The sequence below is a fragment of the Salmo trutta genome, chromosome 9 (assembly GCF_901001165.1).
Source record: "Salmo trutta chromosome 9, fSalTru1.1, whole genome shotgun sequence".
Classification (NCBI taxonomy): Eukaryota; Metazoa; Chordata; class Actinopteri; order Salmoniformes; family Salmonidae; genus Salmo; species Salmo trutta.
The window spans coordinates 13,642,093-13,654,802 of NC_042965.1; positions in this window are offsets into that span (position 1 = coordinate 13,642,093).

The following is a 12,710-nucleotide window of genomic DNA, read 5'->3' on the forward strand; positions in this document are numbered from 1 at the left end:
AGGTCCCATTGTCTAACACGTAGGCTCTCTTGTTACTCAAAGTGATCCTGTTCACATCAACAGGGCCTCCTGCTCCAGTGATGACCCTGTTCACGATCTCAGTCCAATTCAACCGTGTCAAATTAACCTCAAATATGCAGCACTGTATCCTTCCTGACACTAGAGCTTAAGTGTCACAGGACCGGAGATCACCTGAGTCGGCTGTTGATAAAAGAAGCGGATGTATAGCTTTATTTACGTGGACAGGAATGGATTGGGTTAATGTTGAGAAAGCTTGTCCTCCAAGACCTTCTACAAGGCCTTTTTTCAATGATGATGTCATCCACACCCGCTATAGAGACCTTTGCATGTTCTACACGCATCTCTAGCTCTACACCCTGTTCCAAACGAGTGCACAGAGACCTCTCCGTATATTAGTCTCATTATGGACATATAGGAAATGAACATCTCCAGCCATGAAAACCCCAGAGTCACTGAGCTCTGAAACATGAACAGAGAAAATGACATGATGATTGACGGGCCAGATATTTTGTGATCTGTAGCAAATCATATGGCCAGAGATTTTTCTGGCACATAAACTTTAAGTGAGGTTGACAAGAACAATTCATATGCCGTTCAAAAAAAATCAGGTGGGAGAGCAAAGCAACGATTGACAATTGAATCTGAGGATGAGATCATCCAAGAACTACTATAGACATTAGATCTCTATGAGAGACATTGAACAGAACACTGCACGCAAAACACATTGTAGAGTTTTATAAGCTCAGCAACAATGTATCCATTCCACGTAAATGATTAAGTTCTGAGTAACTATTTTAATTCCTATTGATAACACATTGCTAACACATTTCGCCAGTGCCGACTAAATGAAATGTGTTGAGGAAGCAGAGCTCATGAAAGCGTTTGCTAGTCCAGAACAATATGTGCAGCCTCAACATGACTTTAATTAAGATCCCATAGGCTATTTCCTGCAGCCAGTCAGTCACTTGAAAAGCAGTTGATTGAGCAGGATGTAGGGAGCAGGACTGGGACAGGGAACTATGAGCGCAGGCCAAAGCCTTTTATAATGAGGAAGGTGAATGGCACTCATGATTAGCTGTCTTGTCGTCAAACCTGTAGGCTTTATTAGCTCTAATGTGCAAGACATGGCCCAGGGGTCTCATACTCAATAACTATCCAATTAAAGGTATTAAGTGCCTTCCCCTTCACTTGTCTGTGGGAGCTGGCACACATTCAATGATGTCCCATGCTAGTTTTAGAGGGGGCTTTCCTGCAGTCTAGCCTAGTGGTCTAAAGAGAGCACTAAGGGAAGCCATTGTATCAGACACAATGGACTCTTTGGAGATTATCAAGGAGGAGTGGTTGTGTCGGGACCTTGGCAACACATATTGTAGCAGAGCATCAGCCTCAGGCACAGAGACTCCTACTCAGGCTCAGGCTGGTATGCGCTTGCTGCTATACACTGCAGGGCATGTACAGTGAGCACACTGGAAACATCAGTGGTGGAAAGAAATCTTCCAAATGAATCACAATGTTTAGCTGTTGGATCAGAGGCGTTGGAGGATTGCAAAGAAAATGCCTGGCTTAACAATGTGAGGTTTGGAGTAGGTGTTTGTGGCGCTATGGTCGACATAGGGTATGTGTGTAATGATTGATTTATTCACTGTGCATTCCAAACATTAGCCAGTGCTGGTTTTTAATACGAACTCACGAATGAAGCATAGCCTATGCATTTTGTTCACTGTGTGTTCTTTCCCCTATGGATTAGACATTACAGCATTGTAGTCAAACCTGAATACAATAGAGCCATTTAGAAGAATAAATAGCCGTTTGGGCAACCTAATAAAGCATGAAAAAAGTCACACCATATTAAATACAATGTGCCTGAGGCCACTCATCCAGAACACTAAACATATTTCTAATATTTCAGCACTTGGCAAGGATCTGGTCACTATGGTGACAGAGGATACATCTGTCAACAAACAGGCCCAAAAGGTATGGTGTGGTATGATCACCGATATGCCTCTCCAGACTGTGACCGTCCTGTAGTTATCAACGATTATTCATTGGTTCTTTTTTTGTATGTATGTGTAGTGGACTAACATTTATTTGGATGCTGTCAGTCACTCTAAGATGTGTCATTACAGATGTTGCTGCTGTCTACATTCTACTGCACTCCGACATACTATGACATACACACATATTACTTTGTACTGACCGTAACAAGATCAAAGGGAATCCGTGTAATGACATCATCTGTCTGCTGCGGTATTTCTCTGTCCCTCCATACTACTGACCGACTCCACTGAAGTCATGCTGATTATCATGTTCCAACAGGAAGCCTCGGAGGAACAGAAACACTGAGTGAAGCAGAGGAATCCCCAATAAAAAAAATAATATGAATTTTACAAATCACTTCCAGACTGCATTTACACTGGCAACACCCTCCTCTCTTATTTTTCAGAAACAAAATAACAAATAAAACAAATATCCTAATATTTATCTGGGCCCAGTTTAAGAAGGGAAAAGCAGTGTTCGTCTGGGTGTTGGGGAGCAGAGCAGAGAGACTGACCAAATGGGTTGGGGCTGGGCCAAGAACAATGTACTGCAACGCTCAGTCACACATCTAATGCAATCAGCCCAAGGCCCAGCACGACATCCCAACAGCTGGCCTGGCACACTGGAATACCACCAAGAGGGCTAGGCTACCTTACCCTCACTCAGCTATGCCATAAGTGAGACTGTTCTCTGTCTTGACATGTGGTGCCAGGCTCCTCGGCTACAATAGGGCAAGATGTCAACAGTACAGAGCAGCTGTCGGACTGGAGGCAGGCGCGGAACATCGATGGGTTTGTTTAAAATGCCACGGCGATTCCTCATATCCTTGATGCATGTCTATTGGCATTCATTTACAGATGGATGTTTTTTTGTAATGCAAAATCAATATTGGATTTATGATGTGAGTGGGCAGGTCATTCTTTAAAAGCCTCATGAGTTATGCAGCGCATTGCAAATACACATTTCAGGATGGAACGCAATCAAGTCTACACTTCAGAAAATGTGCACTGCAGAAAAATAATACATGTTTTCATCTAAATCAAAATAGGTTTCTTAATGGTTTGAACAGTGTAACTAATTGATTTAATAATCAGAAGGTACATATGGCCCATACTAGTTCTACACATACTCCGAGTCGGTATTATGTCATAAAACAGAATTCCTCTCGACCAAGTATTGAGAACGGTTGGGAGCAGGCAACGTTGAAAAGTAGTCTTTACACATGTTGTACTTATCTTAAATGTAGTTTTGTAATTGGCTAAAACAAGCAGATAACAAGAAAATTGCTTTTAAATAAGGTCAAGTGTTTGCTGCGAGCCAATGGTGTAACCAAGGTAACCATGGGTTGTTTTCCCCACAGGCGGCCGTGGCCTCCACGTTCTATTTAATACCAACTGGGACTATTGCAGAGATTGAATTCCGGCCTACGCCTTATTCTTTCCAGTTGTGATCAAAAGGAGTTTCTGATGGGTCCACACAAATCCCAGAGGTCTCTGACATTCAGCACTAAGCCAATGGCTCCGCTACCCTTTTGGCTGGAATGCTGGCTTGGCGACAGCAAGCAGAATCGAAGCTAATGAAGAATGTGACCATTGTACCATCCTTCAGATCCCCCCCTCTTCCACTTAATACTTACCACCACACACATCACAGACAGCTGTTGTTCACAGCAAATCTGAAGCTAAATGCTATGACAGATCTTTCTACTGCTACAGTATTTCTATGGAATCCACTCACTCACACAGACCTTCTTCATAACATAAGACAATACAACAAGGGACTCTGGAAATGGTCTGACCGGCAGTGAAAACATCGTCGGGAGAGCCGGGTTTTGTGGTATGGTGAATGATGTTTTCTCTGAAGGTGCCTCAGCATTGGGGCTGCAGACGGTAGGTGTTCTGTCTAAACAGATGTCCGTGTCTCTGTGTTGCTTCCACTGGTCATGATCCCTGTCACACCTTCACTAATCACCCACTTCCTCCTCCAGTTCTACCTGCTGCTTCAGTAAAGGTGGAACTAAAATACTGCAGCCATGGTTGATAAGGGACCCCTTTGCATGTAAAGACACTAGACATACATAATAAATACTGTACAGTCGAGTGGCAGTTAACAAATATTTACTTCTTACTCCTCTCTACCGTACACTGAGTTTGCAAACATTTAGGAACACCTGCTCCCTCCATGACATAGACTGACCAGGTGAATCCAGGTGAAAACTATGATCACTCATTGGTGCCACTTGTTAAATCCACTTCAGTCAGTGAAGATGAGACATTTGAGACATGGATTGTGTACACTGAGTACACAAAACATTCGGAACACCTTCCTAATATTGAGTTGCACCCCCCTCTTTTTGCCCTCAGAACAGCCTCAATTCATCGGGGCATGGACTGTACAAGGTGTCGAAAGCATTCCACAGGGATGCTGGTCCATGGGGCGGCAGGTAGCCTAGTGGTTAGAGCATTGGGCCAGTAACTGAAAGGTTGCTGGATTGAATTCCTGAGCTTACAAGGTAAAAATCTGTTGTTCTGCCCCTGAGCGTGGCAGTTAACCCACTGTTCCCTGGGCGCCATGGATGTCGATTATGGCAGCCCTCCGCACCTCTCTGATTAAATGCGGAAGAAACATTTCAGTTGAATGCATTCAGTTGTACAACTGACTAAGTATCCTCCTTTCCATGTTGACTCCAATACAGTTGTGTCAAGTTGGCTGGATGTCCTTTGGGTGGTGGACCATTCTTGATACACATGGGAAACTATTGAGTGTGAAAAACCCAGCAGTGTTGCAGTTCTTCACACAAACCGGTGTGCCTGGCACCTACTACCATACCCCATTCAAAGGCACTTAAATCTTTTGTCTTGCCCATTCACCCTCTGAATGGCACAGATACACAGTCCACTTCTCAATTTTCTCAAGGCTTAAAATTCCTTCTTTAACCTGTCTCCTCCCCTTCATCTACACTAATTGAAGTGCAAAAGTGGGGTGCAACTCAATATTAGGAAGGTGTTGTTGATGTTTTGTACACTCGGTGTATATAGAACTCCAATTACTTTGTTTGACATTGTAACTTAATACAATCCAGTTCCTCCATAGCAGACAGTGAGGCCACTAAGCCTCCTCTCACCACACGTGATGCATAGGGCCCAACTGTTGCTGAAATCAATTTCCCCCATGTAATCTCCTCTGCCTTGCACACAATGTGACACTCTGGCCGTATAGATTCAGTTTAATGGTTGGATGTGTTGAGACTGGATGTTTTCTAAAGCTACTATTTCTTAGTGTTCCATGGAGACATGCAGAATACTCACCATATAATACCGCGTGATAGGAAGTCTCTCACAGACGTCAAATTACCACTCCGCAGAATGCAGAGCTGAGAACATGCAGGACACAGGACAAGTGACCAATGATGTTGTGAAACAAGATATCACATTTAGACTGAATGTTGAATTTGCCTTTGAAACGTACTAGTATAACTTGTGTAACAGTGTTTTTGTCTTGTTTTTAGAATAATCATATCTATCCCGAAAAGTAAATGCTCTTTACACACCAATGATCTGCAGACAGTTTGATCATCCAGATAACCCACACGGCACATATGTTTCCCATTCTTACAGGAAGCCCATTTGTAAAAGTTTGATAGAAAAACACAATCCTGGGGTCTCTCTCCCACCTAGAGGGGGCTTAAATGGTGATGATCTAAGGGAACAAGCACCAAGAATGACCAGGCTAATAGGTCAGACATGTTGTGAGGTGTCATATCCTCTAAAGAGATCATTAACAACACATATTCCTTTAACTATCTCACATTTACCCACAATGCTGAGCACAGTTCAAATGACTCCTTTCATAATGCAGGGGATAAAAGTGTAAAACAGTAATTCTACCAGGAAAGGAAAAGTGGGACGGGAATAGTGAAGCCTCAGACTTCCAGTGTAATGGTGATTTCATCCTTGAGGGTTGACACGCCAAGGATATCAACCCAAAGAATCCAATGTCTGTATCCTGTTGTCCTGAGAGACGGGGCGCATGTGGCGCAGGCCAGCACTCTCAATGATAAAACGTCAAATATAAAAGTGGATTTACTGGATTCTTGCTCTGGCCAGATGTTGGCAGACCTTCTCTTCATTTCACTTGTAAAACAGAGAGGGAAGCAAGTGAGCATGAAAAGCATGAATAATTCCAGGGCATTCTTTCTGAGGAATTGTCTGAGCTTTCTTATGAAAGAAATGGCAGTATCTGTGAATACAGAGAGTGCTTTGCTGAAGATGGAATCCAACTGATAAAGCTATAGATGGACTATCAAATCTCTGAGGACTTCTTCCACCCAGTTCTGGAGCTCTCTGAAGATAAATTCACTGCGCTGCATGGACGTTCATCATTTGACAAAGGGGAAAAATCATTAGACAAATATTTACTTTACATCCTAATTGTTTGTTTGTATCTTGCAAAATGATTTAAAAGACATTGGGGGAAGGACAAGTGGGGTAAACACATTGTATTGCTTTACATCCCCATATACATACAGGGAGACCTAATGTATTTTATTTGGTACTTTTGGGCAAGCCAGTGTATCCAGGGGTGATGTTGATAGTGATACCCATAGTGTACATGTTCCAGGACAAGGGACTTTAAAAAATGTATATATATATTTCACCTTTATTTAACCAGGTAGGCAAGTTGAGAACAAGTTCTCATTTACAACTGCAACCTGGCCAAGATAAAGCAAAGCAGTGTGACACAGACAACAACACAGAGTTACACATGGAGTAAACAATAAACAAGCCAATAACACAATAAACAAGTCAATGGCACAGTAGAAAAAAAAGAAAGTCTATATACAGTGTGTGCAAAAGGCATGAGGAGGTAGGCAATAAATAGGCCATAGGAGTGAATAATTACAATTTAGCAGATTAACACTGGAGTGATAAATGAGCATATGATGATGTGCAAGTAGAAATACTGGTGTGCAAAAGAGCAGAAAAGTTAATAAAATAAAAACAGTATGGGGATGAGGTAGGTAGATTGGGTGGGCAATTTACAGATGGACTATGTACAGCTGCAGCGATCGGTTAGCAGCTCAGGTAGCTGATGTTTAAAGTTGGTGAGGGAAATAAAAGTCTCCAACTTCAGCGATTTTTGCAATTCGTTCCAGTCACTGGCAGCAGAGAACTGGAAGGAAAGGCGGCCAAATGAGGTGTTGGCTTTGGGGATGATCAGTGAGATATACCTGCTGGAACATGTGCTATGGGTGGGTGTTGTTATCGTGACCAGTGAACTGAGATAAGGCGGAGCTTAGCATAGACTTATAGATGACCTGGAGCCAGTGGGTCTGGCGACGAATATGTAGCGAGGGCCAGCCGACTAGAGCATACAGGTCGCAGTGGTGGGTGGTATAAGGTGATTTGGTAACAAAACGGATGGCACTGTGATAGACTGCATCCAGTTTGCTGAGTAGAGTAATAGAAGCTATTTTGTTGATGACATCGCCGAAGTCGAGGATCGGTAGGATAGTCAGTTTTACTAAGGTAAGTTTGGCGGCGTGAGTGAAGGAGGCTTTGTTGCAAAATAGAAAGACGATTCTAGATTTGATTTTGGATTGGAGATGTTTAATATGAGTCTGGAAGGAGAGTTTACAGTCTAACCAGACACCTAGGTATTTAGAGTTGTCCACATATTCTAGGTCGGAACCGTCCAGGGTGGTGATGCTAGTCAGGCAGGCTGGTGCGGGCAGCAAACGGTTGAAAAGCATGCATTTGGTTTTACTAGCGTTTAAGAGCAGTTGGAGGCCACGGAAGGAGTGTTGTATGGCATTGAAGCTCGTTTGGAGTTTTGTTAGCACAGTTTCCAAGGACGGGCCAGAAGTATACAGAATGGTGTCGTCTGCGTAGAGGTGGATCAGGGAATCGCACGCAGCAAGAGCGACATCATTGATATACACAGAGAAAATAGTCAGCCCGAGAATTGAACCCTGTGGTACCCCCATAGAGACTGCCAGAGGTCCGGACAACATGCCATCCGATTTGACACACTGAACTCTGTCTGCAAAGTAGTTGGTGAACCAGGCGAGGTAGTCATTAGAAAAACCAAGGCAATTGAGTCTGCCGAGAAGAATACGGTGATTGACAGAGTTGAAAGCCTTGGCCAGGTCGATGAAGACGGCTGCACAGTACTGTCTTTTATCAATGGCGGTTATGATATCGTTTAGAACCTTGAGCGTGGCTGAGGTGCACCCGTGACCGGCTCAGAAACCGGATTGCACAGCGGAGAAGGTATGGTGGGATTCGAAATGGTCAGTGATCTGTTTATTAACTTGGCTTTCAAAGACTTTAGATAGGCAGGGCCGGATGGGAATAGGTCTGTAACAGTTTGGGTCTAGGGTGTGAAGAGGGGGATGACCGCGGCAGCTTTCCAATCTTTAGGGATCTCGGACGATACGAAAGAGAGGTTGAACAGGCTGGTAATAGGGGTAATAGTTTTAGAAAGAGAGGGTCCAGATTGTCTAGCCCAGCTGATTTGTACGGGCCCAGGTTTTGCAGCTCTTTCAGAACATCTGCTATCTGGATTTGGGTGAAGGAGAAGCTGGGGAGGCTTGGGCGAGTAGCTGCGGGGGGAAGCTGTTGGCCGGGGTTGGAGTAGCCAGGAGGAAGGCATGGACAGCCGTTGAGAAATGCTTATTGAAATTTTCGATTATCATGGATTTATCGGTGGTGATCGTATTACCTAGCCTCAGTGCAGTGGGCAGCTGGGAGGAGGTGCTCTTGTTCTCCATGGACTTTACAGTGTCCCAAAACCTTTTGGAGTTAGAGCTACAGGATGCAAATTCCTGCTTGAAAAAGCTATCCTTTGCTTTCCTGACTGACTGTGTGTATTTGTTCCTGACTTCCCTGAACAGTTGCATATCGCGGGGACTTTCGATGCTATGCAGTCCACCACAGGATGTTTTTGTGTTTTGAACGGGGCATGCTTATCTAAGATGGTGAGGAAATTACTTTTAAAGAATGACCAGGCATCCTCGACTGACGGCATGAGGTCAATATCCTTCCAGGATACCCGGGCCAGGTCGATAAGAAAGGCCTGCTCGCAGAAGTGTTTTAGGGAGCGTTTGACAGTGATGAGGGGTGATCATTTGACCGCAAACCCATAGCAGATACAGGCAATGAGGCAGTGATCGCTGAGATCCTGATTGAAAACAGCGGACGTGTATTTGGAGGGCAAGTTGGTCAGGATAATGTCTATGAGGATGCCCATGTTTACGGATTTAGGGTTGTACCTGGTGGGTTCCTTGATGATTTGTGTGAGATTGAGGGCATCTAGCTTAGATTGTAGGACTGCCGGGGTGTTAAGCATATCCCAGTTTAGGTCACCTAACAGAACGAACTCTGAGGCTAGATGGGGGGGGCGATCAATTCAAAAATGGTGTCCAGGGCACAGCTGGGAGCGGAGGGGGGTTGATAGCAGGCGGCAACAGTGAGAGACTTATTTCTGGAGAGATTCATTTTTAAAATTAGAAGTTCGAAATGTTTGGGTATAGACCTGGAAAGTATGACAGAACTTTGCAGGCTATCTCTGCAGTAGATTGCAACTCCTCCCCCTTTGGCAGTTCTATCTTGATGGAAAAAGTTGTAGTTGGGTATGGAAATCTCCGAATTTTGGTGGCCTTCCTAAGCCAGGATTCAGACACGGCAAGGACATCAGGGTTGGCGGAGTGTGCTAAAGCAGTGAGTAAAACAAACTTAGGGAGGAGGCTTCTGATGTTGACATGCATGAAACCAAGGCTTTTTCGATCACAGAAGTCAACAAATGAGGGTGCCTGGGGACACGCAGGGCCTAGGTTTACCTCCACATCACCCGAGGAACAGAGGAGGAGTAGGATGAGGGTACGGCTAAAAGCTATCAAAACTGGTCGCCTAGAGCGTTGGGGACAAAGAATAAAAGGAGCAGATTTCTGGGCGTGGTAGAATAGATTCAGGGCATAATGTGCAGACAGGGGTATGGTGGGGTGCGGGTACAGCAGAGGTAAGCCCAGGCACTGAGTGATGATAAGAGAGGTTGTATCTCTGGACATGCTGGTTAGAATGGGTGAGGTCACCGCATGTGTGGGAGGTGGGACAAAGGAGGTATCAGAGGTATGATGAGTGGAACTAGGGGCTCCATTGTAAACTAAAACAATGATAACTAACCTAAACAACAGTATACAAGGCATATTGACATTTGAGAGCGACATACAGCGAGGCATAAAGTAATCACAGGTGTTCACTGGGAGAGCTAGCTGTCCTATGACAGTGGGCAATATGCTGGGGGCTGAGTGAGTGGGGGGTTTGAGGGGATAGACTGACAGACAGACTTACTGAGGAGAATGTCCCAGTGAGCCAGACAGTCTGGACAGCTGGGAGAACAGAACAGAACAGAACAGCATCCAGCACACCATCACCACATGACACCAGATACTTCTCACTGATCAGCAAGGGGACTTTTTCTCATGAAAATGAAAGCTTCTAGGGAAAACGTAAAACATGTTCTTTTTGAAGACAAGCTTTGGGGATCCAGATGAAGTCACTGCTCTTTTTAACACTGGAGGTTCACTGGCTGAGAGAGACCAGACACTTTTCGCCGTTCAACAAGGGAGACTAATTTAACAGAAACATCTGTATTCTCTCTCAATGACACCTGGCGTAATTAGGACCAAATGACCATTTGGTCCAGACCCCCTTCTCCTTTTCTCTATCCTAGGGTTGTGTTAATGAGGAGACAGCCTCCTGCACAATCTTCCTCCACCAGGACAGGGAGGAGGTCAGAGACCTGGCAGTGTTGTACAACCTCTCCCTTAACGTCAGCAAGACAAAGGAGCTGATTTGCACTACAGGAAACGGAAGGCCGAGCACACCCCATCCATATCGACAGGGCTGTAGTGGAGCAGGTTGAGAGCTTTAAATTCCTCGGTGTCCACATCACTAAGGAATTATCATGGCCCACACACACCAACACAGTCGTGAAGAGGGCACGACAACGCCTCTTCCCCCGTCAGGAGGCTGAACAAATTTGGCATGGGCCCTCAGATCCTCAAAAGGTTCTACAGCTGCACTATTGAGAGCATCTTGACTGGCAGCATCACCGCTTGGTATGGCAACTGCTTGGCATCCGACAGCAAGGCGCTACAGAGGGTAGTGCGTATGGCCCAGTAAATCACTGGGGCCGAGCTCCCTGCCACCCAGGACCTCTATACCAGGCAGTGTCAGAGGAATTGTCAAAGACTCCAGCCACCCAAGTCATAGACTGTTTTCTCTGCTCCCGCACGGCAAGCAGTACCAATGCACCAAGTCTGGAACCAACAGCATACTGAACAGCTTCTACCCTCAAGCCATAAGACTGCTCAACAGTTATTTAAATATACTGAACAAAAATATCAATACAACATGTAAAGTGTTGGTCCCATGTTTCATGAGCTGAAATAAAAGATCCAAATGAATCACTCACAAAAATGTAATTTCTCTCCAATTTTGTTAGCGAGCATTTCTCCTTTGCCAAGATAATCCATCTACCTGACAGGTGTGGCATATCAAGAAGTTTATTAAACAGCATGATCATTACACAGATGCACCTTGTGCTGGGGACAATAAAAGGCCACTCTAAAATGTGAAGTTTTGTCACACAACACAATGCCACAGATGTCTCAAGTTTTGAGGGAGTGTGCAATTGGCATACTGACTGCAGGAATGGCCACCATAGCTGTTGCCAAAGAATTTTATATACATTTCTTTACCATAAGCCGCCTCCAACATTGTTTTAGAGAATTTGGCAGTACGTCCAACCGGCGAACAATCGCAGACCACGTGTAACCACGCCAGCCCAGGACCTCCATATCCGGCTTCTTGACCTGCAAGATCGTCCGAGACCAGCTACCCGGACAGCTGATGAAACTGTGGGTTTGCACAACCAAAGGATTTCTGCACAAACTGTCAGAAACCGTCTCAGGGAAGCTCATCTGCATGCTCATCATTCTCACCAGGGTCTTGATCTGACTGCAGTTCGGCGTCGTAACCGACTTCAGTGGGCAAATGCTCACCTTCGATGGCCACTGGCACGCTGGAGAAGTGTGCTCTTCACGGATGAATCGTGGTTTCAACTGTACTGGGCAGATGGCCAACAGCGTGTATGGCGTCATGTGGGCGAGCGGTTTGCTGACGTCAACTTCGTGAACAGAGTGCCCCATGGTGGCAGAGGAGTTATGTTATGGGCAGGCATACGCAATGGACAACGAACACAATTGCATTTTATTAATGTAAATTTGAATGCACAGAGATACAGTGATGAGATCCTGAGGCCCATTGTCGTGCCATTCATCCACCGCCATCACCTCATGTTTCAGCATGATAATGCGCGGCCCCATGTTGCAAGAAGCTAAAAATGTCCCAGTTCTTCCGTGGCCTGCATACTCACCAGACATTGAGCATGTTTGGGATCCCCATTGAGCATGTTTAGGATGCTCTGGATCGACATATACTACAGCATGTTCCAGTTCCCTCCAATATCCAGCAACTTTGCACAGCCACTGAAGAGGAGTGGGACAACATTCCCCAGGCCACAATCAACAGCCTGATCACCTCTTCAAGAAGGAGATATGTCGCGCTGCATGAGGCAAATGGTGGTCA